Genomic DNA, 27,710 nt, shown 5'->3' with positions numbered 1-27,710 from the left:
CTTGGAAAAAAAGATAAGTACTTACAGGTGGGAAAAATCAAAAAAGTATTGAAAACAAACATTACACATATAGTCAGACATTTTTACAAGTGTACAGTCTTGTAAGACAAGAGTATTTTTGATAATTTTATCATATTTTATGACAGATGTGAAGGGGAGAAGGGAAGAGGTGCTGCATTGTATTCTCATAATTCAATGATTATTATTTTAAAATACTGTATTTGAAGGAATGTAATATTTAAAGATAAAAACTGTGCTCCTGTTCTTTTTATAAGCTAGTCGTTTATAAAGCATTCCTCACTAAAGTCTTGTCGTCTGTGTCCCATGAACTATCCTCCTCCTTCAAAATAATCAAGGAAAACCCTTCACAAATAAGTGGACTGTTGTCCAATCTCTGGATAAGAATTTAAGATACAACATTGCCTGTGATTTTGTGCATGTACATGTGTGCGGGAGTGTGTTTGTAGGTGAACGTGTGTCTGTGCATATGGGTGTTTTAGGACTTGAACAGGGACTATATGACAATCCTAAGCATCTTTACCTTGACTGTAGTGCTGTACCAATTGTGCCACAGTTCCAATGCAAACTTTTCGTAGTGAACTGGAGAGGAGAGACTCATAAAAATTCCTGATCAGGCTGTCTGAACTAAATCTCACGTCTCAACCTCTTGATTAGGTAGAGTTATAATTATGAGTCTCCAGAACCTGGTGATAAAGCACTGTTACTGGAGAGAGTGGGATTGCATGTTTCAGTCCAGCTTCACAACACTCTATATCATGAAACAGCAACAGCAAAACCCTATATCAAAATAAAATGATAAGGTGTAATTAGAATACAATTTAGTGATATAGTCTGCTAGCATAACTTTCAGGAAAAGTTGGTCTTAATGATTTAGCAAAACAAAACCAAACAAAATGATATAATTTCAGTAGATTCTATGAATTTTTTAAATTCCATCTTTTAATTTCAAAACATTATAAGGAACAAGAAAACATTCATACTTCTAAGGAGAATGTTAAAAAGATAAAAGATGGCAGATTATGAAATGGAATATTCTACATTGCAGGAATATTATTGTCGTGGTGAATATATGGTGGTATTGTTATGGTGAATATTTGATAATGTTCTTCAGAGGAGCAATAGATAAATATACACTTACTGCACATAGTTTAACTTGTCTATCTCTATCAACTTCCAGTCTTCTAGTGCACATTATCAATGTATTCATGTTTATGGTGTATTCCAAAAAATAACTATCAGAGGCAGGAGTTACCAAAATACATTAGCTTCAATGTTTTAGGAGATAAACGTGTTAATCATATTGACTATATTATATAAATTAAACATGTAATGTGTTATCATTGTATCTCTAAGTATGTACAAACACTACTTCAAAGTGAAATGAAATACAACAAGGTTTTGAAGGCATATGCCTATAAAGCTAGCTATTTGAGACATCAGTTCATGACCAGTGTAGTTTTACCTGCAATGGTCCCCAACCCCTGGCTCTGTGTGATGGAATACGTCTATCGTCCCAGGTCCATGGGGAGCTGAGGGCAGGAGGATTTGAATTTCATGCCATACTTGGCAAGAATTTCCACATGGCTCCATCTCAACCAAAGAAGGTTCAACACTCCCCCACCTAAGTGAAAATAAAAATAAGAGCATTATAGTATAAGAAACGAACAATATTAAAACATGCCAATACAAACCATCATGAAGAACACACATCTAGTGTTTGTTTCTCATACCTGTAATCCTAACTATAGCTAGGATTATATATGTGAGCCAGAGGAACTAAGCAGTTCATTATTTTAAAAATGACTATTTGAGTGTCTGCTTTGACTCTGAGTACTTTGATCTATTTGGAGTTGATTCTGGTGCAGGGGGATATATAAGGATATAGTTTTAGTTTTATACAAGTGATTAACCAATTTTGCCAGCACCATTCACTGAAGAGCCTGTCTTTCTTCCATTGTATTTTTTACCTCCCTTATCGAAGATTAATGGCTATGTCTATAGGTTCATTTCTGGGATATTAATTCTATTCCATTTGTCCTAAAAATTTTTCTTGTGCCAGAACCAAGCTGTTTTGATTACTATGGCTTTGTAGTAGAGATTGAAATTTGGTATTGATATTCCTCCAGCACTGTTCTTTCTATTAAGGATCATTTCTGCTATTCGAGGTCTTTTATTGTTCCATATGAATTTTTGGACTGCTTGTTCTATTTTCTTGAAGAATGAGGTTGGAATATGGATATCCCATTGAAATTGTAGATAGTCTTGGGAAATATTGACATTTTCGCGATGTTGATCCTTACCATACAGGAGCACGGGAGGTTTTTCCACTTTCTAAGTTCTGTTTTGATTTCCTTTTTCAGGTTGTAAAATTTTCAACCTAGACGTCCTTCACTTCTTTGGTTAAGTTAATTCCTAGGTATTTTAATTTTGTGGGGCTATTACAAATGGAGTTGCTTTAATGATTTCAGCCACGCTTTTCTCATTGTTGGCATACAGAAAAGCCATTGCTTTTTGAGGGTTAATTTTACACCCTGCCACTTTGCCAAAGTTTTGAATCAGCTGAGTAATTTGTGAGTGGAGTCCGTGAATAGGAGAAACCTAGGTCTCCTTGGCACAGGCAGAAATTTTCTTAATAGAAACTCAGAAACACAACCATTCTAAGAAAGGTTGGACAAATGGGATTGCATGAAATTGCAGAGATTCTGCATCGCAAAGGGCATAGGTAGCAAGATCAATAGAAAGCCCACTACTGGGAGATCTTCACTAGCCATACAACGGACAAGGGTCTCATATCTAAAATATACTTGGAACTCAAAAAATTAAATCCCCCAACAACAAATTGTCAAAAAACAACTGCCCAATAAATAAGTAGGCTAAGACTTAAAGATAAACTTCTCTGAAGAGGAAAAAAGGATGGCCAATAGACACATGAAGAAATGCTCAACCTCCCTAGCCATCAAGGAAATTCAAATCAAAACAACACTGATACATCACCTCACCCCAGTTAGAATGGCTATAATCAAGAGCTCTAATAACAACAGATGCTGGAGTGGATGTGGACAGAAGGGAACCTTACTGCACTGTTGGTGCGAGTGTAAACTTGTTCAACCACTTTGGAAAGTAATATGGAGGTTCCTCAAAAGACTCCACATAGAGCTCCCCTATGACCCAACAATCCCACTTTTGGGCATTTATCCAAATGTTTACAAACAAGACCACACTAAAACTACCAGCACAGCTATGTTTATTGCAGTATTATTTACTATAGCTAAGATATGGAACCAACCCAGATGCCCCTCAGAAGATGAATGGATCCAGAGAATCTGGTATATATACACAATGGAATTCTATGCCTCCATCAGAAAAAATGACATTGCCCCATTTGTTAGGAAATGGAAAGACTTGGAAAAATTATATTAAGTGAAGTAAGCCAAGCCAAAGAAACATAGGTCTCATGGTTTCCCTTATTTGCAATATCTAGTATATGTATGAGCCAAGCAGAAAAGGTCAGATAAGGTGATGTTAGGAAAATGAGCCCTAAGTTATGTATTCAATTATTTTTTTTTTCCTTTCATGCATTCGTTTGTAACACATTTATAAGATTATTTCTTTGTTGCTTTGTATGTCCCTCCCCCACAGTATAACCCCTGCTTTCACTGTATTTGATGTCGGTATAATTTGTGGAGAGGAAGGGGAAAAACAAGTCGTTTAAATAAGAAAATCTCTTCCCTATTCTAAAACATATATCAATTTAGTGGATATTAGTGCTATCAGTATAAATTATGCATGCATAATATATGTAATGTATTATATTACATAACATAAATGATATATGTATAATGTATGTATAATTACTGGTATTCTATAAATACTATAAATAATATATGTTTAAAACTGGTTTTAGTATTATATTGTGAAGGATACAAAGAATGACAACTTTATTTGAATAAATATATTTGTATGCTTTAATCACATTATTTTTTTCTGTGTCAGTACTGAGGCTTGAACTATGGTCTGGGTGTTCTGAGCCATTTAATTCAAACTGGCTTCATATAGCTATATGTAGATTTCAGCCCCTAAGTAGCTGGGATTACAATCATGAGTCATGTTATGTTTTTTTTAAACTCCATCCTTGGCATGTTCTTACATAATTATTTTTGAACGTTCAATTATATTATGATATTTCATTTCTAAACCAATTCAGAATAAATAACTACTTATTGGGCAAAGCTATTTGTTGCAATAGAAATTGTAGGGACCCTACTTTACTATCAATTTTCAAAGATATTGCTAGTTTAATACCTGGACAGACGAGTAGAAAAATTAAATTAAGTGTTCATAATATATGTACTATATTATATTACATAACATGTAAATGATATATTTATAATATATGCATAATTAAGGATATTCTATAATTACTATAAAAATATATGTATAAAACTGGTTTTAATATTATACTGTGAAGGATACAAGGAAAGAAAACATCCCTATCTTAACTGTCTCATTTTCAACGGTAGACAAACTATGCTATAAAAATATATCTTCAAGAAAGCACACCTCTGAAATCACGTGTTCATCTTCATCTCTATGAACATCTTCTAAGATTGGCTACACTTATCCACTAGCGTCAGCTTACAATCACAAACATTTTGTGATACTTTCTGTATAAAGTTGCTTGTCCTCATTCTCATGGACCTTTCAGTAACTTCAGTGCAGAACATTTTCTCCTGCTTAGCATGTAGATGATATCATCCTTTGTTATTTCCCATCAAAGAAATTGTGGCTAGCAGGCTTGAGTATTGGTATATTCAGAAGTTTTTTGGTTGTGAATTTTTCCTTTCCTTTCTTGCCAAGTGAGCTGGAATAATGAAAAACATTTAAGGCAATGTGTTTTACTGTAAATAAAATCATACTGATTTGAAAATACTACAAATATTCATTCTTTAAATTTATTTTTAATTCAAATATAATAGGGATGGTTTTAGTGTTGCATGCCTTTAAATCTAGCAATTTAGATGGCTGAAAACAGAAGATCATAGGTTCAAGCTAGAATAGGTAATAGACCATGAGTCACTTATCTTCAACCAAGAACTAAAAAGCTAAAAGTGGAGCTGTGGTTCAAATAGAAGACTGCAAGCCTGAACAAAAAGAAGAGTAAAAGAACCTAGACCCCAAATTTAAGTCATAGTACTAGCACACATATACCGTATAGATATATGGTTCCTAATATATTCGAAACCTGGTCATAGATTAAATATGAAGTGTGAAAAAGTATGTAAGTCTGAAATGACTCCGAGGTATTTTGACAAGACAACTGGAAGAGTTATCACTTAATCAAATAGTAATGAGGGATTGGTTTGTAGATAAAGATCAAAGCTCACTTTGGAAACTGTTGAGTTTGTTAAAATCAGTAGCTAGGAGTTGTCAGTAAGCAGGTCAGTAAGCAGGATGCTATTAAGCACTGTAATTAAAGAAAGAACAAAGCTGGAGAAAAAACAGAAATAATTACATGTACTCAGTGGTAACAACCATGAGAAGGAATATTATAGAACTAAGATAGAAGTAAGCCCTGGGATACAAATATGTAAAACATGACAAATGAAGAAAAACAGTAATAAGTATGCAATGCAGACTTATATGGATAGGTATTTTTAATGTTTAAGGCCTATGAAGTGATTGTGTGATGACCTAAAATTTAAGAAATTGGTAAGGTCAACTATCCCTTGTGCCAACCATAGCTGATAGTTTAAGTAAAACAGGGCCACAATAGTGTGTCTTGATTTACCAAAGTGAAAACAGGCCAATATTTGGAAAGCCAATTTTTGGGCATGTGGTTGGAGTGACAATTACTGCAGTTTGTTCAAGTATCAGTAGAAGGGTACAGTTTTAGCCCAATGATAGAAATCTTTCAGGGATCTGGTAGATTTCCCTCGGTCTTCAATTTTCCTTTTTTTCTGAGTACCAAAATATCACTACTGGAAGCCAGTCCCAAATTTTGCCTTTGGCAATTTAGCAGATATTTAGTTTATCACATGTCCAAATAATAGAGAATGGGAACAGTTCTACATTGAGCACTCACAGGAGACAGGTCTCTGGAATTTCTCAGGAAGAGCTTTCTGCAATCGTGGGATGGATAGAGCTGGATTATATACAAAATAGACATCATAGATTGAAAGTATTCTGCTAAATTGACACTTGAGATATTGGATGTTTTAACTGCATTGTATTGATTTTTATGAATCAATTAATTAGATACTTTATACCATATGATATTTACTAGACAATGAATTGCATGCTTACTGCATTTCCTTTGTATAACATATACTATGTTTTGAAATTTGGTAAAATAAATTCATCTTTTTATTTTTTTTAATAAGGATTACTCCTAGTTCTCAAGAGTGGGGAAATGCCCTGGAACATTGTAACTTCAAGTCATATGATGCCATGTGTCATATCCTATTTTCCTTGTAGAGACTTGGTAATAAATTATATGTAATTAATTTTTTATTTTTATTTATTTTCTATTGCAGCACCTTGATATGTGTAATTAAAACTGTAGTTTTCTTCAAGTATTTCATCTTACACTCAAGTTTTTTCTTCCAAGCTTTCTAATAAATATGTAATCTATTCAATTTTGAAAAGTACTGCTGTACCTCCCACTTATTTGTGGCATTTCTGAAACCCTGTGTGTCAGGGTGGATACCTTTGCCTGTAACAAGTATTGTTGTTGAATACATAACATTTGGCTACTTAGAGAAAAAAGGATGTGAAGCTACACTAGCCAGATAAAGATCTTCCAGGACAATTCAAGGGCAACTCATGTACTCTCTATGTAGGTGAATAGGGAGCATAGAAAAGAAATTCTTACACTTGAAAATGATTGAGTGTGTGTGCACATAGGTGTTCACTTATTTATCTGTTGCTAGAGTTTTACACATTCACAGTTTCCAAAATCCACAGAACCACATGAATGGGCATTGCTTTCCTATGTTGCTCTTTGGGTAATAAGAATGAAATGTGGTATTGTCCTGTGGTAGAGAAATTACTCAGAGATTCAAGTTTTTTTCTTTCAATATGTTGCTTGTTCCTACCTCTAAAATTAGGAAGTCTGTTAATACATAATACATTTTAAATTATTACATATTTAATACATAACACATAATATATAATATATTATATATAATACCTGACAGTATTATATATTCATAAGGTTAAATATGACAAACGTATCAATGTCCATACTTTCCTAGCCATGATTAGGTTCAGTAGAGTTAGGTGCATTACATCTCCACAGGGAAAGTCTACTGAAGTTATGATGACCTTGACCTAGATATGGAGAATTCCTGTAAAAGGAGCCTCTCCTCAATTATGAGAAAAGATAAGTTTGGAAGATTTTTGGTTTTGTTTTTGTTTGTTTTTATTTTGGCCGGTCAAATGGCCTGAACTTTGGGCCTGGGCACTGCCTTTCTCTTCTTCAGCTCAAGGCTAGTGCTCTACTACTCAAGCCATAGCACCACTTCTGGCTTTTTCTACTTATGTGACACTGAAGAATCGAACCCAGGGCCTCATGCATACAAGGCAAGCACTCTACCACTGAGCCACCTTCCCAGCCCAAGTATGGAAGTTTTTGAGAAGAGGGATTTGGCATTTGCTTTGCATCCTTGATTATTAATGAATAGGTATTATTTTACTCCAAATTTCGTCTCCTTTTATGTTCCATAAACAGTTACACATGATCATCATTCCATCGCATATCTTTAAGTCCTTCTTTTATTTCTTTTATCATTATTATTTTGTTGTTGTAGTTTTGCTGATCCTGAAGCTTGAACTCAGGTCCTAGGCAGTGTCCCTGAGCTCAAGGCTAGGACTCTGCCACTTGAGTCACAGCACAACTTTTGGGTTTTTCAGCCTTGGCTTGCTTTGAAGCATAATACTCAGATCTCAGCCTCCTGGGTAGCTAGGATTACAGGTGTGAGCCACCAGTGCCCAGCAAGTCCCTCTCTTTTAGATATTATTCTAAAAGCCTCCTGTCCAAGGTCACTCCTAAGAGAGTAAATGGACCTATGCCAATAGTTCTTTCAAACTCTTATCTCCTGTTATGGCTATGGTGTGTCTTTTGCATCATATCCTTGACCTAATTCACTGTTCTCTTTCCAATCCATCATTCTAGATGTGTTCCTAATAATTACCTAAATTTTGTGGCTATAAACCCTAAATCACTCAACTATTAATTTCATTTAAATTTTTTTCAATATGATTGTTCTTCAGTACAAATCTGAGCTTATACTCACCTCTTCCACCTAAGTCTTGGCATGAGGAGAGCCTGGGCCTACTCTACCTCAAATGCAAGAGGTTAGCGAAAGAATAGCCTACAGTAATCCTGCCTAGGAGTCCGGACAAGTAGTTGAGTGCCTGAAAGAAGCAATGCATTCCTGGCATGGGAAGGGGTGAGAGAGACAACAGCCTAGAGAGCAAACTGACAGACACAACATTTAACAACTTCCTTTTGGAGAAACTGACCTCCTGCAAAGTGGCAGTGAGATAACTCACCTAGCAAATTTTCGTATTTGAAGGAAGTTGTCATGTTTCACTACACAATTCACTTGTAGTCAAAGAGAGGGTCATTCTTTTGTGTCCTCCTTAGGCCCAGTCTCATTTTATCTCCATCTTAGACTTTGCTCATAGTCTGTTCTTTCCAGAAGGTCCTTGATGAAGAAAGTGTGATCTTTTGGCTTCTGACTGGCCCTGTGGGAACTGAGGCCACTTTTAGTTTTGAACCTGTTCCTTCTGACATTGGGAAAACTCATTCTCTGAATTTTGCCTGAGCGAGTGAGTTTCTCCAATTCCAAAGAGGTCAATAAATATCTGATTCTAAGACCCAAGTGGAAGTCCTTCACCAGATCCTCCAAGCTGGAGTGGATGTTAGCTCAGTCTCTAGGCTATCCTCATATTTCTCCAGCTCTTTCTCATGAACCAAAAGATTACAGGAGTTCAGTTCAGAAACAAAGATAAATGAGAGTAGCAGAAGAATCATTGGCAAGGGGAGGAATTAGAAAAATTGGAGGAAACAAGGACTCAGAAAATCTAGGATCACTCACATCATTTGGGAATGACATCATAAGATTAGGAAATAAAAGTAATATATTACTACCTAAATTAGTAACTCGTCTATTGTACATCACAACTGTTCTGTCAAAAGGTAGCTGTCCTAGTTGTACTTTGATGAGGGAAATGGAGCACATTCTTTCCTAACTGAGTTCTATTGAGTATCTTCATCCATACCCCAGGTTGTTCTCACTCTCTACTTCTCTGTTATTTTCCTTTGCTGGATTCAATCAATGACACTTGAAAGTGTTATCATCTTCAGACATGTAATTACATTTTCTTCTAATCCATTTGTTATCAAATAAAACAAATTAAGTGGAAATATATGTCTATGGTAAATTTTCTCCATGGCATATTTATTTGATGATATTAAGTATTATTTTTATAGTTTCAACTTTAAAACTTGAGGAAAATGTTTTGTTATTATTAGCACTAACTATTTGCACATTTTTTTGTATTTTTCCATGTCTGTGTATTTGGTATTAACCTTCTAACATTGTCTTTTTCCCCAACTGTCGCCTTCTTAAAATTTCAAGTTACAAGCTATATATGATGGTCCTGTATGCATGCAGTGATATATTTAAATTTTGATCTGATATCCACATATTATAGGATATCATCAACCTATTGTAACTGCTCTGAAAATAAATAGGGAGGTCCTCAACTGCATGGATCAACTAGATTTAACAGACATCTACCAAATATTTCGGCCAGCACCATCAGAATACACGTTTTCCTCAGAAGCACATGGGATATTTTTCAAAATAGACCACATTTTAGGTCACAAAGCAAACTTCTCTAAATTCAGAAACATTGTACTTTTACCTTGTGTTCTCTCAGACAACAAGGGAATAAAATTAGAACTCAACACCAAAAGCCACCAAAGAAAGTCCTGTAACACATGGAGGCTGAACAACACACTGTTGAATCACCAGTGGGTCATGGAAGTGATTAGAAAGGAAATTCAAATATTCAACAAAAATTAACACACAATTACCAGCTCCTCAGGGAAACATCAAATACAGTACTCAGAGGCAGTTTAGAGCTCTGAGTTCCTACACCAACAAATTGGAGAGATCTGAAACCAACAATTTAATGAGACATCTGAACGTCCTAGAAAAAGAGCAAAAAGATAAATCCCAGTCCAGGAGACAGAAATGAATAATTAAAATTACATCAGAATTAAACGAATTAGTTTTAAATATGATAAAAATAATCAACAAAACAAAGAGTTGGTTCTTTGAAAAAATTAACAAAACTGACAGACCCTTAGCAAATCTTATCAGTAAAAGGAGAGAAAACACCCAAATAAATAAACTCAGAGATGAGAATGGAAACTTCACCACAGAAACAACCAAGATTCAGAACATTATAAGGGAATACTTCTCAAAACTTTACGTTAATAAGTTTGAAAACGTGGCAGAAATGAACCTTTTCCTGGCAGATATCGACATGCCAAAACTCAACCACAATGAGTTAAACCAACTTAACAGGCGCATACAAAGCATTGAAATAGAAACAGCAGTAAGAGACCTTCCATCTAAGAAAAGCCCAGGACTAGATGGATTTACAGTGGAATTCTACAAGGCCTTCAAAGCAGAGGCCACACCAATAGTCCCTCCAATTCTTCAATGAAATTGAAAGAGAATGTTACCTACCGAACTCATTTTATGAAGCCATGATAACCCTCATCCCAAAACCAGGCAGGGACTCATCAAAGAAAAAGAACTATAGGCCCATTTCTTTGATGAACATTGATGCAAAACTTCTCAACAAAATTTTGGCCAATCGATTTCAACAATTCATCCAAAAAATCATAAACTGCGATCAAACAATATTCATTCCAGGGATGGAAAGCTGGTTCAATATAGTCAAATCAATTATTATGACTCGTCACATCAACAAACAGCAAGGATTAGAACCATATGATTATCTCAATAGATGCAGAAAAAGCATTTGACAAGATCCAACCAACCCTTTATGATGAAGTTTCTGGAAAAATTAGGAAATCATGGAACATTCCTCAACACAATAAAGGCTGTATATGACAAACCTACAGCAAGCATTATAATTAATGGTGAAAAACTAAAGCTATTTCCCCTTATCTCAGGAATGAGACAAGGATGTCCACTCTCCACTTCTGTTCAATTTAGCATTAGAATGCCTAGCTACAGCGATAAGACAAGATGCAAACATCAAAGGGATCCAAATTGGGAAAGATGAAGTAAAATTCTCCCTCTTTGTAGATGACATGATTTGCTATTTAAAGTATCCAACGGACTCCACTATCAAATTACTGAAGCTGATTCAAAATTTGGCAAAGTAGCAGGGTATAAAATTAACCCTCAATAATCAATGGCTTTTCTGTATGACAACAATGCGAATATCATGGATGAAATCAAGAAGGCAACTCCATTCATAATAGCCCCACAACAAATAAAAAACCTAGGAATTAACCAAAAAAGTGAAGGACCTCTATGATGAAAACTTTAAAAACCTTAAAAAGGAAATCAAAATAGAACTTTGGAAGCAGAAAAACCTCCCATGCTCCTGGATTGGAAGGATCAACATCGTGAAAATGGCAATACTTCCCAAAGCTATCTACAAATTCAATGTGATACATATCAGTATTCCAACCTTATTCATCAAGGAAATAGAAGAGGCAATCCAAAAATTCATATAGAACAATAAAAAAACCAAATAGCAAAAATAATCCTTAACAGAAAGAACAGTGCTGGAGGAATATCAATACCAAATTTCAAACTCCACTACAAAGCCATAGTAATCAAAACAGCCTGCTACTGGCACAAGAACAGACTTCAGGACCAATGGAATAGAATTGAAAACCCAGAAATGAACCTACAGACATATAGCCAACTACTCTTCGATAAGGGAGCTAAAAAATAGAATGGAAGAAAGACAGCCTCTTCTGTAAAGGGTGCTGGCTAAATTGGTTGATCACTTGTAGAAAGCTAAAGCTAAAGCCTTATATAGCATCCTGCACAAGAATCAACACCAAATGTATCAAAGAACTCAGAGTCAACGCAGACACCCTGAAAACAGTACAGAATGGAATACAAGATACCCTATGTCTCCTTGGCACAGGTAGAAATTTTCTTAATAGAAACACAGAAACACAACAAATCAAAGAAAGCTTGGACAAACGGGATTGCATGAAATCACAGAGCTTCTGCTGGCAAAGGATATAGCTATCAAGATCAATAGAAATCCCAAGGATTTGGAGAAGATCTTCACTAGCCATACAATGGACAAGGTTCTCACATCTAAAATACACCTGAAACTCAAATAATTAAAATGCCCAACAACAAACCCTCAAAGAAACAACTGCCCAATGAATAAGTGAGTTAAAGACTTAAAGAGAAACTTCTCTGAAGAGGAAAGAAGGGTGGCCAATAGACACATGAAGAAATGCACAACTTCCATAGCCGTAAAAGTAATGCAAATCAAAACACCATTGAGATACCACCTCATTCCATTTAGAATGTTTATATTCAAGAATTGTAATAAAAACAGATGCTGGAGGAGATGTGGACAAAAGGGAACCTTACTGCATTGTTGTTGGGAGTGTAAACTTGTTCAACCACTTTGGAAGGTAGTATGGAGGTTCCTCAAAAGACTCCACTTACAGCTCCCCTATGACCCAGCAATCCCACTTCTGGGCATTTACCCAAATGATCACAAACAAAGCTATCAGCACAACTATGTTTATTGCAGCATTATTTCCTACAGCTAAGATGTGGAACTAACCCAGATACCCCTCAGCAAATGAATGGATCAATAAAATGTGGTATATATACACAATGGAATTCTATGCCTCCATCAGAAAAGATGGCATTGCCCCATTTGTTATGAAATGGAACGATTTGGAAAAAATTATATTATGTGAAGTAAACCAGGCCCAAAGAAACATAGGTCCCATAGTTTCCCTTATTTGCAATAACTAATATATGTCTGAGACAAGCAGAAACTGTCAGATAAGTTGATGTTAGGAGAAATTAACTCCAAGATAAGGATTCAAATGTATTTTTTTTCTTGTGATTGTTTCTAACATATGTATAAGGTGATTTCTTTGTTTCTTTGTATGTCCTTTCCCCACGGTAAGGCCTTGATTTCACTGTATTTGATGTTTGTATAATTTCTAGAGGGGAGGGAAAAAACTTATTGTTTAAATAGGGATACAGGTGGACCCATTCCAGCAATGAGATGTACAAGACTTCATGTCGAAAAACAAAATGTACAACTTTGGCTGGGAGGTGGGGTGGGGGAAGATGGGAAGGGATGGGAAGGGGACACAAACGAGGAGGCAACAACGCTTGATAAGAAATGAACTCATTACGTTGCCCATGTAATTGTAACCCCTCTGAAAGGTACGTTCACAATTTTTAAAAAAAGAGGCAAAAAATCACCTCTATGGTTTCTTGTGAAAAGACAGAAGAATACAATCAGTTTCTCAAGGAAATTGACCCATAACTATAGTATTGTCAATTTCATCAATGATGTAAGAAGACATGAACAAATTTCAACTCAAAGTGTATGTTATAAAATTTACTTTGTCTCCTGTGAACAACCTTTCAATTCTATCTATGTCTTCTTCCCAAAGTGATTGGTATTTTATTCTAATCATATTTTTACATTAACTTTAAGTAGCTGTATAGAAATTGCTGTTTGACAAAGCAGTTTATGTATAGTATTTAGTGTGGTTTTTTTCTTTTCTTTTTTCTTTCCTGAGGTTTGAAATCTGGGTCTGGGTACTGTCCCTGAGCTCCTTTAGATGAACGCTAGAACTCTTTCACTTGAGGCACAGCAGCACTTTCAGATTTTTCTGAGATTTAATTGGAGATAAGAATCTCATGGACTTTCCTGCCAGGGCTGGCTTCAAGACTCAATCCTCAGCCTCCTGAGCATCTAGGACAACAGGCGTGAGCCTCTAGTGCCAGGCTTAATAAAATGCATCATGTTTATTTTTGGCTAGTCCTGGGGGATGAACTCAGGGTCTTGGCAATGTTCTTGAGCTTCTTTTCCTCATGCTAGCACTCTATGACTTGTCATAGTGCCAATTACAGATTGTTTTGTTTATGTAGTACTGAGGAATCAAACCCAGGGCTTCACACATGCAAGGCAAACATTGCATGATCTAGAAGTCAGAGAAAAAAAATGTGTTACCAGGATGAAACAGGTTTGGGATGGGACAAAGAAAAGTAGTGGGTTTAATTATAAAAAGGAAGCATGAGACAGACTCATTTTTGGTAAAGAAACATGTCTGTAAAAATGGTATATTCATATAGAGTTGATAAAATTATGTTGGACTTAATATGTGCGCAAAATAATTAAAACTACTGAAGTCTGCATAAAGTACTTGTGAAATATTAATGTTCTACTTGTGATTTCATGCTATACATATTTAAAGAAACCAGGAAAATTATTCCAGGGATATTTCTGTGTTCTTCTTATAACTTCATAAAGATCCATACTAACCTCAATAGAATTTAATGATAACTAGAAAACAGAAGTTAATATGGAATGTTTACATTGAAAAATAGTCTGGGTCCAAGCTTGAGCTGAAATATACCCTGCTAATTAGAAGGCAGAGATTTAGAAGACATATCAGGGCCAGTTTTGACAAAAAAATAGTGAGAAATTACAAAACCAAAGTAAGTGAGATATAGTGTAATTTCCCTGTTATCTCACGTTTGTGGAAGTCATAGGGAATAGATCATTGCTCACGAGAGGCTTGGCCAGAAAAATAATCTAAAGTGGTTAGAGTCTTAGCAACTTCAAGCACCAGTAGTGCCAAAGGAAAAAAAGAAAAAGAAGGAAACAGAAAAGGAAAGGAAAGGACAGAAAAGGAAACTATTTCCATTTCATTCTTAGTTTTATGTCACTGGGTACAAGAATTGAAAATATTTTTTTAGTTTTTGAGGATTCAGGCCTCTCTAATATGAAAGTATTTATTTCAAGTAACTATTGTATTACTACTATTTATTAAATTATTATTAGGCCTTCGTGGAGATTGAACCCATGGCTTTGTATATATTAGTCTGTTTCTACAACTGAACTGTACCCCAGCTCTCTTGTAAAGTTTAGAAATTGTTTATGAATTCTTGAATAGTTAGCTATTCTAATTTTCATCTTATCTTTTCTCTCCCACCTTTTCCACTGTGTATTTAAGTTTGTGTTGAAAACTTTCCTCAATTTTATCTTCTAAACTTAGAATGTTGCTGTTGAGTTTATAGAGAAGTCGGTTGTTTCTATGACATCTTTTAAAATTATATGCAGATATATGTTCTTCACATGTATGATTGATTATTACAGTTCATTGCAATAATCAACATTTTATATGGTCACATGCACATACGTATTGAGTCATTGTGATCCTCTCCTAAGAATAGCTTCCCATCTTCTTGGCATGTGAATACTTAGAGTGCAGTTAGTTAATCATGTCCAAGAGGAATTATTTGTCGTTTACTATCTATTGGATTAACTTGTACATTTATGCACATAGTGTAGTTATTTCAAATGAGGAAAACTTTGCAGCATATATTTAATTGGTCCTGAGGTGTGGTGTAGAGCAGATGGTATGGGTGGAATGAAGGTTCTGTGGCTTCAGGCAAGTATGGCAGGACATTCAAGGCTGAGTCACAGGTAGGGCAGAGTGTGGGGTCCCAGAATGGGGCCCAGGGTGAAGATTAGCTCAGCTTTTACCAGGGACCCCATCCATTTCCTGTGGCTGGGAGCTTATTTTTTAACAGCTCCTGACCCTCGGACCTCCTTTGCATGTAGGATTCAGGACAAATGCAGGGAATAATGCTTGCTTAAGAAAAGCTTCTAGCCCAATGCCACCAGTGGCTCAACCCCTGTAAATCTTAGCTACTCAGGAGACTGAAATAGATATCTTGTGTGAAGCCAGCTCAGGGGAGGAAAGTTAGTGAGACTCTTCTTGCCGATGAACTACCAAAAGCCAGAAATGGAGCTGTGGCTCAAGTGGTAAAGTGCTAACCTTGAGTGAAAAAGTTAAGAGACCAGAGCCCAGACCCTGTGTTCAAGCCCCAGTACTGGCACAGAAAAATAAAGAAAAGCTTTCAGGAGCTCCTAGCCCACTGTGGTGAAAGGCCATATCAGCTGGGCACTGGTGGCTCACACCTGTCCTCCTAGTCCTCAGAAGACTGAGATGTGAGGACCACGGTTCAAGGCCAGCCCAAGCAGGAAAGTCTGAGAGACTCTGATCTCCAAGGAACCTCCGTAAAACCGGAAGTGGCTCTGTAGCTCAAGTGGTAAGCTGAAGAGCTTGGGGACAGCGCCCAGGCCCAGAGTTCAAGCCCCATGACCAACCCCTGGCCTGCTTGTACCTCACTCTGTGGCTCTAGGCCCACTTTCCACTGGGCCCCTAAGGGTCTCCCAATTCTAGGTGTCCTACAAGTCTTGAGAGCAGCCTGTTTGGAGGCCATTCCCTACAGAGCAAGACACAGTACCAAAGAAGGGTGGAGCCTTGGGGCATGGAGATAATCAGAATGGCATCTGTCATGGATGTAATGTGGATCTGAACAGTAATTTGAAGTCTCAGACCACAGTTCTGAGCCAGCAGGGGCAGAAGCTGCAAGATGTCACACCAGGTAATGCCCACTCATGCGGGTATCACAAGAGTGTGAATTTGTCAGGCACACCTTGGGCAGGTGTTGTGTTGGGCTCATGAAAGACTTGTAGTCTCAGGAATCCACAGCCAGCTGGCTGATGCTTGTAGCAGTCACTGTCCCTGGAGTCCCAGGGCTCAGAGGCCTCCTTTCCTCACCATGCTCAGGGGCACATGAAGGTCTGCAATCGTGGGCCGACTACAAATGAGCATCCATAGTGCCCTCCCCTTGGTCCTGTGGCCCAGTGCACAGATGGAGGGACAGGTTCCATGGAACTTACTGCCATGGCCCAGACCCCTCAGCCCAAGAAGTATTTAGGGAGAAACCACTTGATATGCCTATAGAGTTTACTGTGACAATACCTCAGGACTGCCCCCAGTTCTAGCTCAGCTAATCATTACCACCTTCCTGTATATGTGTTTTGTGTGTGTGTGTGTGTGTGTGTGTGTGTGTGTGTGTGTATGTGTGTCTGCGTGTCTGTGTGTCTGTGTGTGTCTGTGTGTGCACGCATAAGCACCTTGGTACTAGGGTTTGACCTCAGGGCCTGGGCTCTGTCCCTCACTTTTTTCATTCAGGACTAGCACTCTACCACTTAAGCCACAGCTATTCTTCCAGGTTTTGGGTGGCTATTTGCAGAAGAGAGTCTCACAGACTTTTCTATCTAGGCTGCCTCTGAATGGCAATCCTCAGATCTCGGACTCCTGAAGAGCTAGGAGTATGAGAGCATGAGCTATTAGCATCTGGCCACACTTCCTTTCTTGGCTAAAACACACTACCTCTCTCCCAGCTGAGCACCCATCCACAGCTACCCCTCCTACCCCAGGCTTCAGATGAAACATAACCTCCTCCCCTGAGGAAAAAGAATGGGATCAAGTTTGAGTTATATGTTCTTCACACAGTCAGGGGCTGGTGGAAGCTGATGTGTAGGTCAGAGATCTAGCCCAGGGCAAGTAGACAGCTGTTAGAACAGAAGAGATTAGGAAAAGACATCCATGCAGCTGGATGCCAGTGGCTCATGCCTATAATCCTAGCTACTCAAGGCTGAGACCTATGGATCAATCAAGATTCAAAGCTAGCTTGGACAAACTCTTATCTCCAAAGAATCATGAAAAAGATGGGAAGCGGAGCTACCGTAGTTCAAGTACTACAGCACCACCCTTGTGCAAACAAGTTAAAGATACCTAGGATACCACCTAAGCTCTGAGTTTAAGCCCTGGTAAACACACACACACACACACACACACACACACACACACACACACACACACACACACATCCTTAGCAGTTGCCAGAGGCTCATACCAGAAATCCTAACTACTCAAGTGGTTGAGCTCTTAGGGCAGCAACTTGAAGCCAGCCAAGGCAGGAAAGTATGTGATACTCTTCTGTCTACTCAGCTACTAAAAAAATGAAAGGTGAGCTGTGGTTCAAGTGTTAGAGTGTTAGCTTTGAACAAAGGAAGCTCAGGGACAGTGCCAAGCTGTGAATTCCAGCTCTAAGATTTTTTTAAAGACACCTTACACCCCATTCAGGCCATAAATCCCGATTTTGGTCATCCTAGATCTCACCTCTGCTCCTTCCACTTCCACAGCACAAGTGGCCGGTGTGTGGCCAGCACTGGGTTAAGAACTTACACAAGGGGGACCTAGCCAGTTCAAGGATAATGCCCCAGAACATTGAGGCACTGGCCATACCAGTCTCTCATCCCCTAGTTCTCTGCCCTGGAGCTCAAAGTCTGTGCCTCTGTATTCTGACATCTGGAATTGTCTAGAGGCCCTGCTAGGGTTGGAAGATAGACTTACCTGTGAAAAGATATGTTGACATTTCTTAGACATCGACCTTGGCCTCACCTCCCATGTAAACCCTGATCATCCTTGCTGGGTTAGCCTTCAGTCAGCTATCAAGCTCGAGTTGGTCAGAGCCACTGGCAACCACCCTTCCCCCACTCCACTGCCAGACTGCTGAGAGTGGGACGTACAGCCAGAGGCCCAGCTGAGGAAAATGACAGGACATCACATGACAGACCCTGCCCCCCCAGAGGCAGGGGAGAACATATGCCAGCTGGCCCTGCTGACCCAGAATCCTCTGGAGGTGTACAAAGATATGGACAGCCGAATTTGGGCTCCAAAGGAAAAGTGGAATATTCAGGTCTCTGACAATTTAAGACTCATTACAGATCCTGATCGAGGCTAAAGGCAAATATGCAATGGAGAAGGGGCACTATCCGAGATTAGGAATAGGCAGACAGGCACTCACAAAGTGGACAGGGGAAAATGAGGGAAACACACACACACACACACACACACACACACACACACACACAAACACACACCAACGGGTAGCACAAGGCCTCAGGGAGTCCTTGAGCACATGAATATTCCAACCCCCGAGAAGATGGCACTATTGTTATCAGAACAACTGTAGACAAAACTCAGAGCCTCTACACATCTGGAATGGCTCCTAACACAGTAGGTCATTTCCTACTATACACACAGCTTTTCCCAGAATTTATTTTTTATTTCAGTTTTCCCAAGGCTAGCATTTTATTGCTTGTACCACAGCTCCATTTCTAGTTTTTGCTGGTTACGTTCAAATCAGAATCTAATGGACTTTTTTTTTCTTGGTCTGCTTTCAAACCACAATCCTCAGATTTCATCTTTCTGATTAACTAGTATTAATGACATGAGCCACTAGTGTGACTTCTACTTTTTTTCTCTATAACTATCTAATGCACATACTTAGATAGTAATGTAAAACTGAGAGTATGGAAGCAAGATGTACAGTGATGATACTGTCCTGTCAGAAATTCAAGTTAGTTATCTAAATTTCTTAAGACCATAAACAAAAAATACCATGATACAGTGTAAGAGAACTCACTATTGAACATATGAGCTTTAAGAGCCTTCTAATAAATCTATTATTTATTGTTACCCAACATTATAAAAAATGTATGAGGCATTGGTAAAATAGAAGTCCTATGCATGACTACATAAATTCTTTGTTTTTTAAAAGACACTTGTTTTCATCTAATAAAGTAGGCCTGTCTATTTTCTTCATGTGATTTTGATGATTGAAGGTGCTTAGTGAGAAGTTCAAAATATATTAGTATTCCTAAATTATCAATTCTCATTTTTTCTTCTTGGAGAATATAATGATCAAAGCAATAGTTCAGAATCAGCAAGCAATACTTCAGAATCATGCTTGCAGTGCAAGTGGATCACCAGTGAGAAGTCCTCAATACCATTTTCCACAAAGTTTTGTCACAGATACAATCTTCCTGCCTTCTCTAGCTGCTTTACTAGCTTGGACCTATTTCTTCATTGTACAGGAAAAGTGTGATTCAACTGATTTCAGTCAAATTTTACTAGAATTACCAAGGATTTACTAGAATTACCAAGGGTTTAGATTCTTGTCTGTAATTTAGTCAAAGCTATGTCTCTTTATGTAGGCTACTAAAATGTATTTACTAATTCCAAGTAAATATATAAATTCTATTTCCATCTTTTTTAAAAAATAAAATTTTGTTTGCTCTATCAATTGATCAGAGGCATGAATTTTGTGGCTAGCTAGGTCATTGCACATCTGTATCTCTCTTCCTTTCTCTATTTCATGGTTCTCATAGATAATATGATTGCTCCATAATTATCCTAATTTATTTTGCTTTTATATTTTTGGTTGCATCATTTCACTTTTTGCTCTGCCATTTCCCAAATCATTTATATAGAAGGCATTATTTCATATTTTCTCATTCCTAGAATAAGCTGCACATGAAGACATCACTGGTCCTAATTTTCAGTCTGTACCTTTGAATACGGAGGAACATCTTTCCTCTGTTCTCCATCAATTCCCTATTCTCCAGTTAGAATAATTTCGAATAGTAAAATTGGAAAAACGATATAAATCAGATATGCAGAAAATTCACTAGATTTTTCTGACCAGTTCAACCAATGTGAACTATTAGGGAAATACATGGAAACTTCATTCCCACTGGCACGCAAAGTCTCTGGTTAGGCAATTCTTAGGAAGATGAGGAACAAGATGAAAAGATAAGGAATGGTATCAATTGCAAGACAAAAATTGGAGAAGGATCCAAGTAAATTTCTTCATTGGGCTGCTGAAAATATTCAGCTTACTACAATGCGGAGACTACTTTCCAAAAAGGCCACTCATGTGAATACTAGGGATGATGATGAGTATACCCCTCTTCATCAGGAAGCCTACAGTGGACACTTAGACATTGTCCATGAGTTGGTGGCTCAAGTGGCAAATGCAATAACTGTAGATGGCTGGACAACCCTGCACAGTGTATATATGCAGAATAATACCAGAGTGGCTTCTTTCTTACTTCATCATGATACAGATACCAATGCCCAAACTAAAGGCCTCTTGCTGCTGAGAATTGAGATAGCAAAGATACAATGGACCTCTGCGGCTGACTGGCTCTGTCGGGACGACGGAGGACACCTAGTGGAGGAACTGGAACAGGTGGGGAGATGGCAAACAGACAACTCACACAGAAGAGGAGTGAATGCTGAGTGCGATTTATTGCAGAGGATAACATGCTTTTATAGCAAAAGTCTTCATGAGAAAGGGCAAAAAGTTACACAATCTTGCTGCAAGGCTTCGTTTTTGGGTGTTCACTAGCTGGTCGCCTGATCTTTTTTTTTGGATGACGAGCTATGACAATAGGCACTTGTTTTCGGCTTTACCTCTATTTTTAAGAAATACAATTGGTTTGATGTTTATCACCTATTAACCATTAACCAGAGCACATGGGCAAAGTACTGGACAGAAAGGCATGAACTCTAGTACTTTATAGTTACTTTTGTTTAGTTTTGTACTTTATATGTTTCAAATCTTTTTTAAGCAATTGTGCTTCTTTGCCATTCTTTAGAGGGTCCCCAATTTGTGGCCAAAATCATGATATTTAGTATACTTAATTAAATCTGGCCATATATCAAATTTAAGCTCATAGTGTCTTTTCTGTAACCCTTTCACATAATCGTTTACTCTTCTCCATAGAGGCCTTAACTGTCTCATAAGATCTTTCTTGTTCCTTCTTTGATAGTAAGTACCAAGGAGACCTAAATCTAGCAAGTCTCTCAGTAAATGAAAGAGAGTAATAGGAAGTTCTTTCTTCTAAGTACTTTTCTCAATGGTTGCCATTCTTATCATACACACCTGTAAAAGGCTATGGATCTGGGGTAGTCATTGGGGTCCTCTAGATAATAGAGGATCCCACCATTTTCCTCTGATAAGCCATTGCCACCTTCCATCTACCAACTTTTTAAGAATCTTATTTAGCTTTTGGTCTAAATATCCCTCTACATCTTTCTTACCTACAGGCTATCTATATGAGTCTATTGTATATGCTTTAGGATTAAAGGAAAGTCTCCAGTAGCCATACACTCTTTTTGCTCTAGCCCTGCCTACAGCTTCCTGTAAATCTCTTACAAACAATTCCTTCTGCTGAAGTAATGTCATGAAACCCCCAATACTTTTACATTTACTTATGACTTGTCTAATAGCTTCCATAAGAGGGGCTTTTATGGTAGCACTTAACTCTGGTGAGTTAGTCATATTCTCAGGACACTCATCGGATGTTGGAGTCATCAACACTTTTAAGAAAGAGCCTTAAATAAGGGAACATTGAGCATGAGTAAGTAGAACAAGCAGCAGGAACAGTAAAAGATTAATAGGCACTCCTATACAACGAAGAAAAGAAAAACAGGAACAGAAACACATCTTTCCCAGGGGCTTGCCAGCCTTTCCAGGAGGTAGGCCTCTTTGAAGCCCCATTCTCTGATGTAGACTTCAGTGAAGTCCCATTCTCAGAGATAGGCCTCTTTGAATCCCCATTCTCTGAGGTAGACTTTGGTGAAGTCCCATTCTCAGAGATAGGATTCTGTGAAGCCCCATTCTCAGGTCTGAATGCAGGTGTTCCATGCTAAGCAGACTCCACCGGAGTAGGCATGGCATTTGCCCCTTTCTTATATTTTACATGTGCCAGAGAAATTTCTTCTCATATAGAGAAGATGGAGCAGAAGACTAGTTTGAAGAGGACTAGAAAGACAACAAGAATACATATAACAATTAGTATTATGACCCCAAATGTAACCAAGTAGTGCCATCAATCTAAAGGATTAAGACTTTTTAATCCTCTCTGTAAGTCTTCTGCCAAAGAATTTATCCCCACGGTTTCCAAATGAGCTTGACTAAGGGCTGAGATGTCTTCCTGTAGCTGTCCTATCTCATGAGTTAAGCTATTGTCCTTCCAGATTTTTTGTAAATGCACTTTGGTAACTTCCCAATCTAAGCTCTCCCTAAGGTAATGGGGTAACACAAATATATTTAAATGACTGATGACATCTAGTTGTCAGCTGGGTTTTTAGATTATTGACTTGAGTCCCTAACTTTAAGACTACTTTTTCCAAAGCCTCTATTTTGTTTTTTTAATTTTGGTTCAATAATTTGTTGCTCTGTTATTGTTAGAGAAACATCCTTATTTAACTCATTAACAAAATGTGCCGAGCCTTTTCAACCAGCTTCTTGATCTTTCCCCATATAGGTGGTGTTGCGGTTTTTGTTGAATTAGCCTCTCAATTGTTCTTGAACTAAGTCCGGTATGGCTTGAATATTTTCTTGAGTTAGGGCCACTGATTAATCCATACAAGATCATCACTTTTCCATATTATTTTGTCAGCATAAAGCTGCTCCTCAGTGGCCCCTATGAAAAATTTTGCTCCTTCAATGAGGAGTCTATTTGTCCTATTTTATTTTCATGTCTTGCATGATGTCTCTGCCCCATAAAGAAAAGGGCAAGCTGGGGATAACATAAGGTTTGAAGTGGCCTTGCTGCCCTTCACATACCCATTTGAGTTTCTGAGCTGACTAAGCTTCATTAGAAGCCATCCCTAATCCAATTAAGGAAGAAGAAGTCTCTTGCACTGGCCAGGCCATAGGATAATCTTTTCCAGCAATACAGGATCTCTCAGCTCCTGTGTCTAAGAGTCCTGTCATTTGTTTTCCATTGACTTTAATGGCCTTGTAAGGCCATTTATCTGTAATTTCCTGAACCCAGGCTATAGTATCTGTGGTGCCAAACCCTCCTTTTCTGTTTTGAGTCAGTGTGGGATTAGGCAAGTTTAGATATCAGAGTAAAAGTATTTGGGCAATCCTCTGTCCTTTATTAACTTGAATAGTCTCTTTTAGAGACCTTTGTCATGGCCTTTATAGTGGTAGGACTGTCTGAGTCTATTACAACTGGTAATACCTCAAAATTCTTTTTATAGTTTGAGCCACCAGCGTCCGGCAACACCAATACTTACTGTAAAAATTCATGAATTCCGTGGAATTCTTCCAAGTGAATAGCCTGCATTAGATGTCAAAATATATTCAAGAGTTTTTGTATACATGTATAATGATTTCTGCAGAGTTTTTGAAATTTTAATCAGAAATAATTTTAATTTATCCGTTTAAATGAATAGTACAGAAACTAAAATATTTCTGGTGCTTGTCTGAAAAAGAATATTTTAAAATATTCTATGTTTGTATAATGTGTTCTTTCAGATTGTATTCCATATAGAAAGTTTTAGATTCCTTTTTTTCCTCGGTCTTAATATTATTTTTCATTGGGATAAAATGACAATGTTGTCTAATTTCAACAGTTTTGTAAAGTTTATGGTATGTAAACGCCTTTCTGAGGTGAAGATTTAATACACTGATGTCAAACTAAATTTAATTATATGAATTACGTGTGTTGTTACACTTGTTATTTTGTAATCAACTTTTTAATAACTGTTTTTCATTTCTTGCATCTGAAGAATGAAAAATACGGAATACTTCACAAATTTTCATATCATCCTTGTGCAATTGCCATGTTAATCTCTGTATTGTAATTTGGGAATACGTGCTGCTGAAGCATGTAGTATCTTCTAAATTTAAGTAGTTAATGATGCAATCTTTATACAGACTTATATCCACGGTTCCCTATTTGTAATAAGGAAACTATATTGTTCCTGACAATGCTACTGATCTTATTTCCCTAAAATTCTGTGAATAGTGGAAAAAAATATATTGTTCATCTTAATGCTCACATTTGCAAATTTTTTTGTCAATGACAATTTTAAGTCTTTTTCATTTGGAATTTGATCATACTTTCGATAATTTATTGCTAGGTCCAAAGGTGATGGCTTTTTCATGTACTAATTGATCCAACTGAATTACCTTTGTGGAGCTAATGGATTCAAAGTAAGCCTTGCTTAAGAGCTACTTCTAACCTTCTGCAGCTGACATTTTCCCTAGTGAGATCTTATTGGCACAAATATCTACCTGACCCTTTATTCTTCTTCCATGTAGGAACAGACCAATCAGAATATCTTACCCTGACAGCAATAGATTGTTTTACTTGAACAACACTAATCTTAGTTACAAGGGATCATAGAGAGATGAACAGTTCAGTCATAACTGTTCCGACTAGAAGGTATTTTATCAAAATATAATTGTTTATTATATCTAATATTTCAAAAGTAACTAAAGCCAAGAATGTGAAAAAATTGATCATATTCATGATTACTTAATATCCTGGCCTGTCTACCATCCTACCAGGCAGGAAGTTACACTACTGCATTTCTATCACCAAATATTTTCATAGTTGCAGGAGAAGTCCAGATGTTTCTTCTCATTATTAGGCCTTAAATTGGTAATGTTTTAATCATAGTGTTTTCTCTAGCCTACAGGCTGTAAATCTACAAATAGTAAAGCTTTAGGTCCAACTCTATCAAACACTGAGGTAGAGATAATGTAATAATACTTTAAAACAGAGTTGCCTTTGATACTGTACCCACAACAGAACAATGCAAAACATGTGTCTTTTTTTCTTATATTATATATAGTTATATATTTTATATTTATATGTGCTGATTTTATATTTCACACAATGAAACTTACTAGAATTAGTTGATAATTTCACAAATAAATTAAAATTTATTTATTCCAATAAATAGAATTGGAATAAAATAATTAGGTTTAAAATGTATATTAGAATATAAAAAGTATCAATGCAGTGTCTTTGGTATAAACTTGTGATACATTCTAACTGTTCTTGGTCTTCTGAATTCACATGGTAAAAAACAATTTTGTTTTCCTCTAATCTATAAGGGATTTTACTATGCTTCTCTGTTTATTGTTTTAATTCACTGATCCCAAACTGTTTTTCTCCATATTTCTGAAGCATTCCTACTGATTATGCCCAAATTTTTCTGATAAGATGTCTAACAAATATTATTCTTCTGCACGACCCAATGATTCCTAGGATCCCAGGTACCAGTTACCTGCATCATCAGATAACAAGGGCAAGACTTCTCACATAGGCCCATGCAACATGCAACAAAGTAATTGAAGGCCCATTTCAATTTCTCATTTCCTATATTTCAGGGCCCCAATTCCTTGAGATACAGGATTTAGCAGTAAGCAATTGTGAAATGCAAGGCAACTTAAAATGAAAGATGAGATCACAAAATTTGAGAGTATGTACTATGATTCAAATATTCAACTTACAGATGGCCAGCCCATATCAGTGAACAAGTTCACAAGGTGTCATAAGATTATTTTTAATACCCCTCCCCTATGATTAATGAAAGATTTTAGTCCAGCATAAGTGGACCAAAAAATAGTTCCTGGAAGGATAGATCCATAATTGGTCTACCAATTCCCAGAAAAATTTACTTAGAGTTCAAATATAATTCAGAAAAACATTGAGAAGATCCTTAGTGCTTCAAAACACTGGGACTTCAGTACAACATGGTTCAGTGGTATAAAATGTCACTCTCAAACCAATGATAATCTACATTTAATCTCCTGAAAGTTATTCCTTTACAAATTAACTCTTTAAAATCACATTCACCAAAATAACATTTGACAAGTAGATGATACTTAGTGACATTACAATTTTTTCAAGTGTAGGGAGCAAGTTACAATAGAGTTGAATTATTTACCCAGCACTAATGCCAAACACGTTCAACCATTCATTAAAGTCTAGAAATAGTACCAACCACAATTTGTGTTTTTCAGTAGGATCCTTCCAGAAAAGTGTTGAATAGATCAGCCTGCCCAATTTCAAACCAAAACGTTTGCTAAAAAAGTAAATGTCATCATTTAATAAGGTACATTTTAAAACGTCACAAATATTTGTCTTATCATATGTAATATTATGTTTTCCCTATCTGTCTAACATAGGGAGAAATATGACTTTAAGTCTTGAATATGGGTACTCATCAGAGATATGACAAACAAAATCTGTCTTCTATTTCTATCACATTCCTCTATAGGAATAAATTTTAGTTTTCTTCTTTTTCCAAAACTTATAGGTAGTAAAAATATTATACCATGTAAAATAAAACAATCACACCACTGTACAAAGCCATTTATAAAAATTGGTAGCTAGGAGTACATTCTATGCGTTTTTTAACTTTCTTTTTGACTGAAGATTAATCTTCCAAATGGATGAGAATAAAATCATGTTTAGGTGCTTCACGTCTCCAGTCTTGCAAATTATTACTGCAGATGAATGAATTATGGAAATATAAGCTGACATCAGTTCAAGGATATGCAGAATGGAATCTCCATGAAATGTATATAAACCTTTCAAAGTATTAATAGACAGTTTAACAGGATGACTATCAGGAAGTTGAAAACAGAAAGAAATTATAGTAAAGACATAGAATGAATGAAAAATGAACAAGGGGCAAGTACAGCTAGAATACTCAATGTACACATATGATAAAGGGAGTGGTAAATCTGAAATAAATATTGGACAAGCATTTGGTTGAGAATGATGGAAGGAGTGACTCTGATCCAAGAGCAATGGACAATTAGATGGATATATTTAATTGTAACACACTTGCACAACCTTTTGAAATTCAGTTTAAAAAC

The 27,710-nt window shown here is 36.9% G+C and overlaps 1 pseudogene; it reads right to left on the bottom strand.

The window, feature by feature from the left end:
* Nucleotides 1-24,605: 24,605 nt before the first annotated feature.
* LOC122119544 lies at nucleotides 24,606-24,702 on the bottom strand (annotated as a pseudogene).
* Nucleotides 24,703-27,710: the final 3,008 nt, after the last annotated feature.

Source organism: Dipodomys spectabilis, unplaced genomic scaffold (assembly GCF_019054845.1).
Source record: "Dipodomys spectabilis isolate Male_0828 unplaced genomic scaffold, ASM1905484v1 ptg000172l, whole genome shotgun sequence".
Classification (NCBI taxonomy): Eukaryota; Metazoa; Chordata; class Mammalia; order Rodentia; family Heteromyidae; genus Dipodomys; species Dipodomys spectabilis.
The sequence above is the reverse complement of the archived record's forward strand: the minus strand, read 5'-3'. Positions and strand labels throughout refer to the sequence as shown.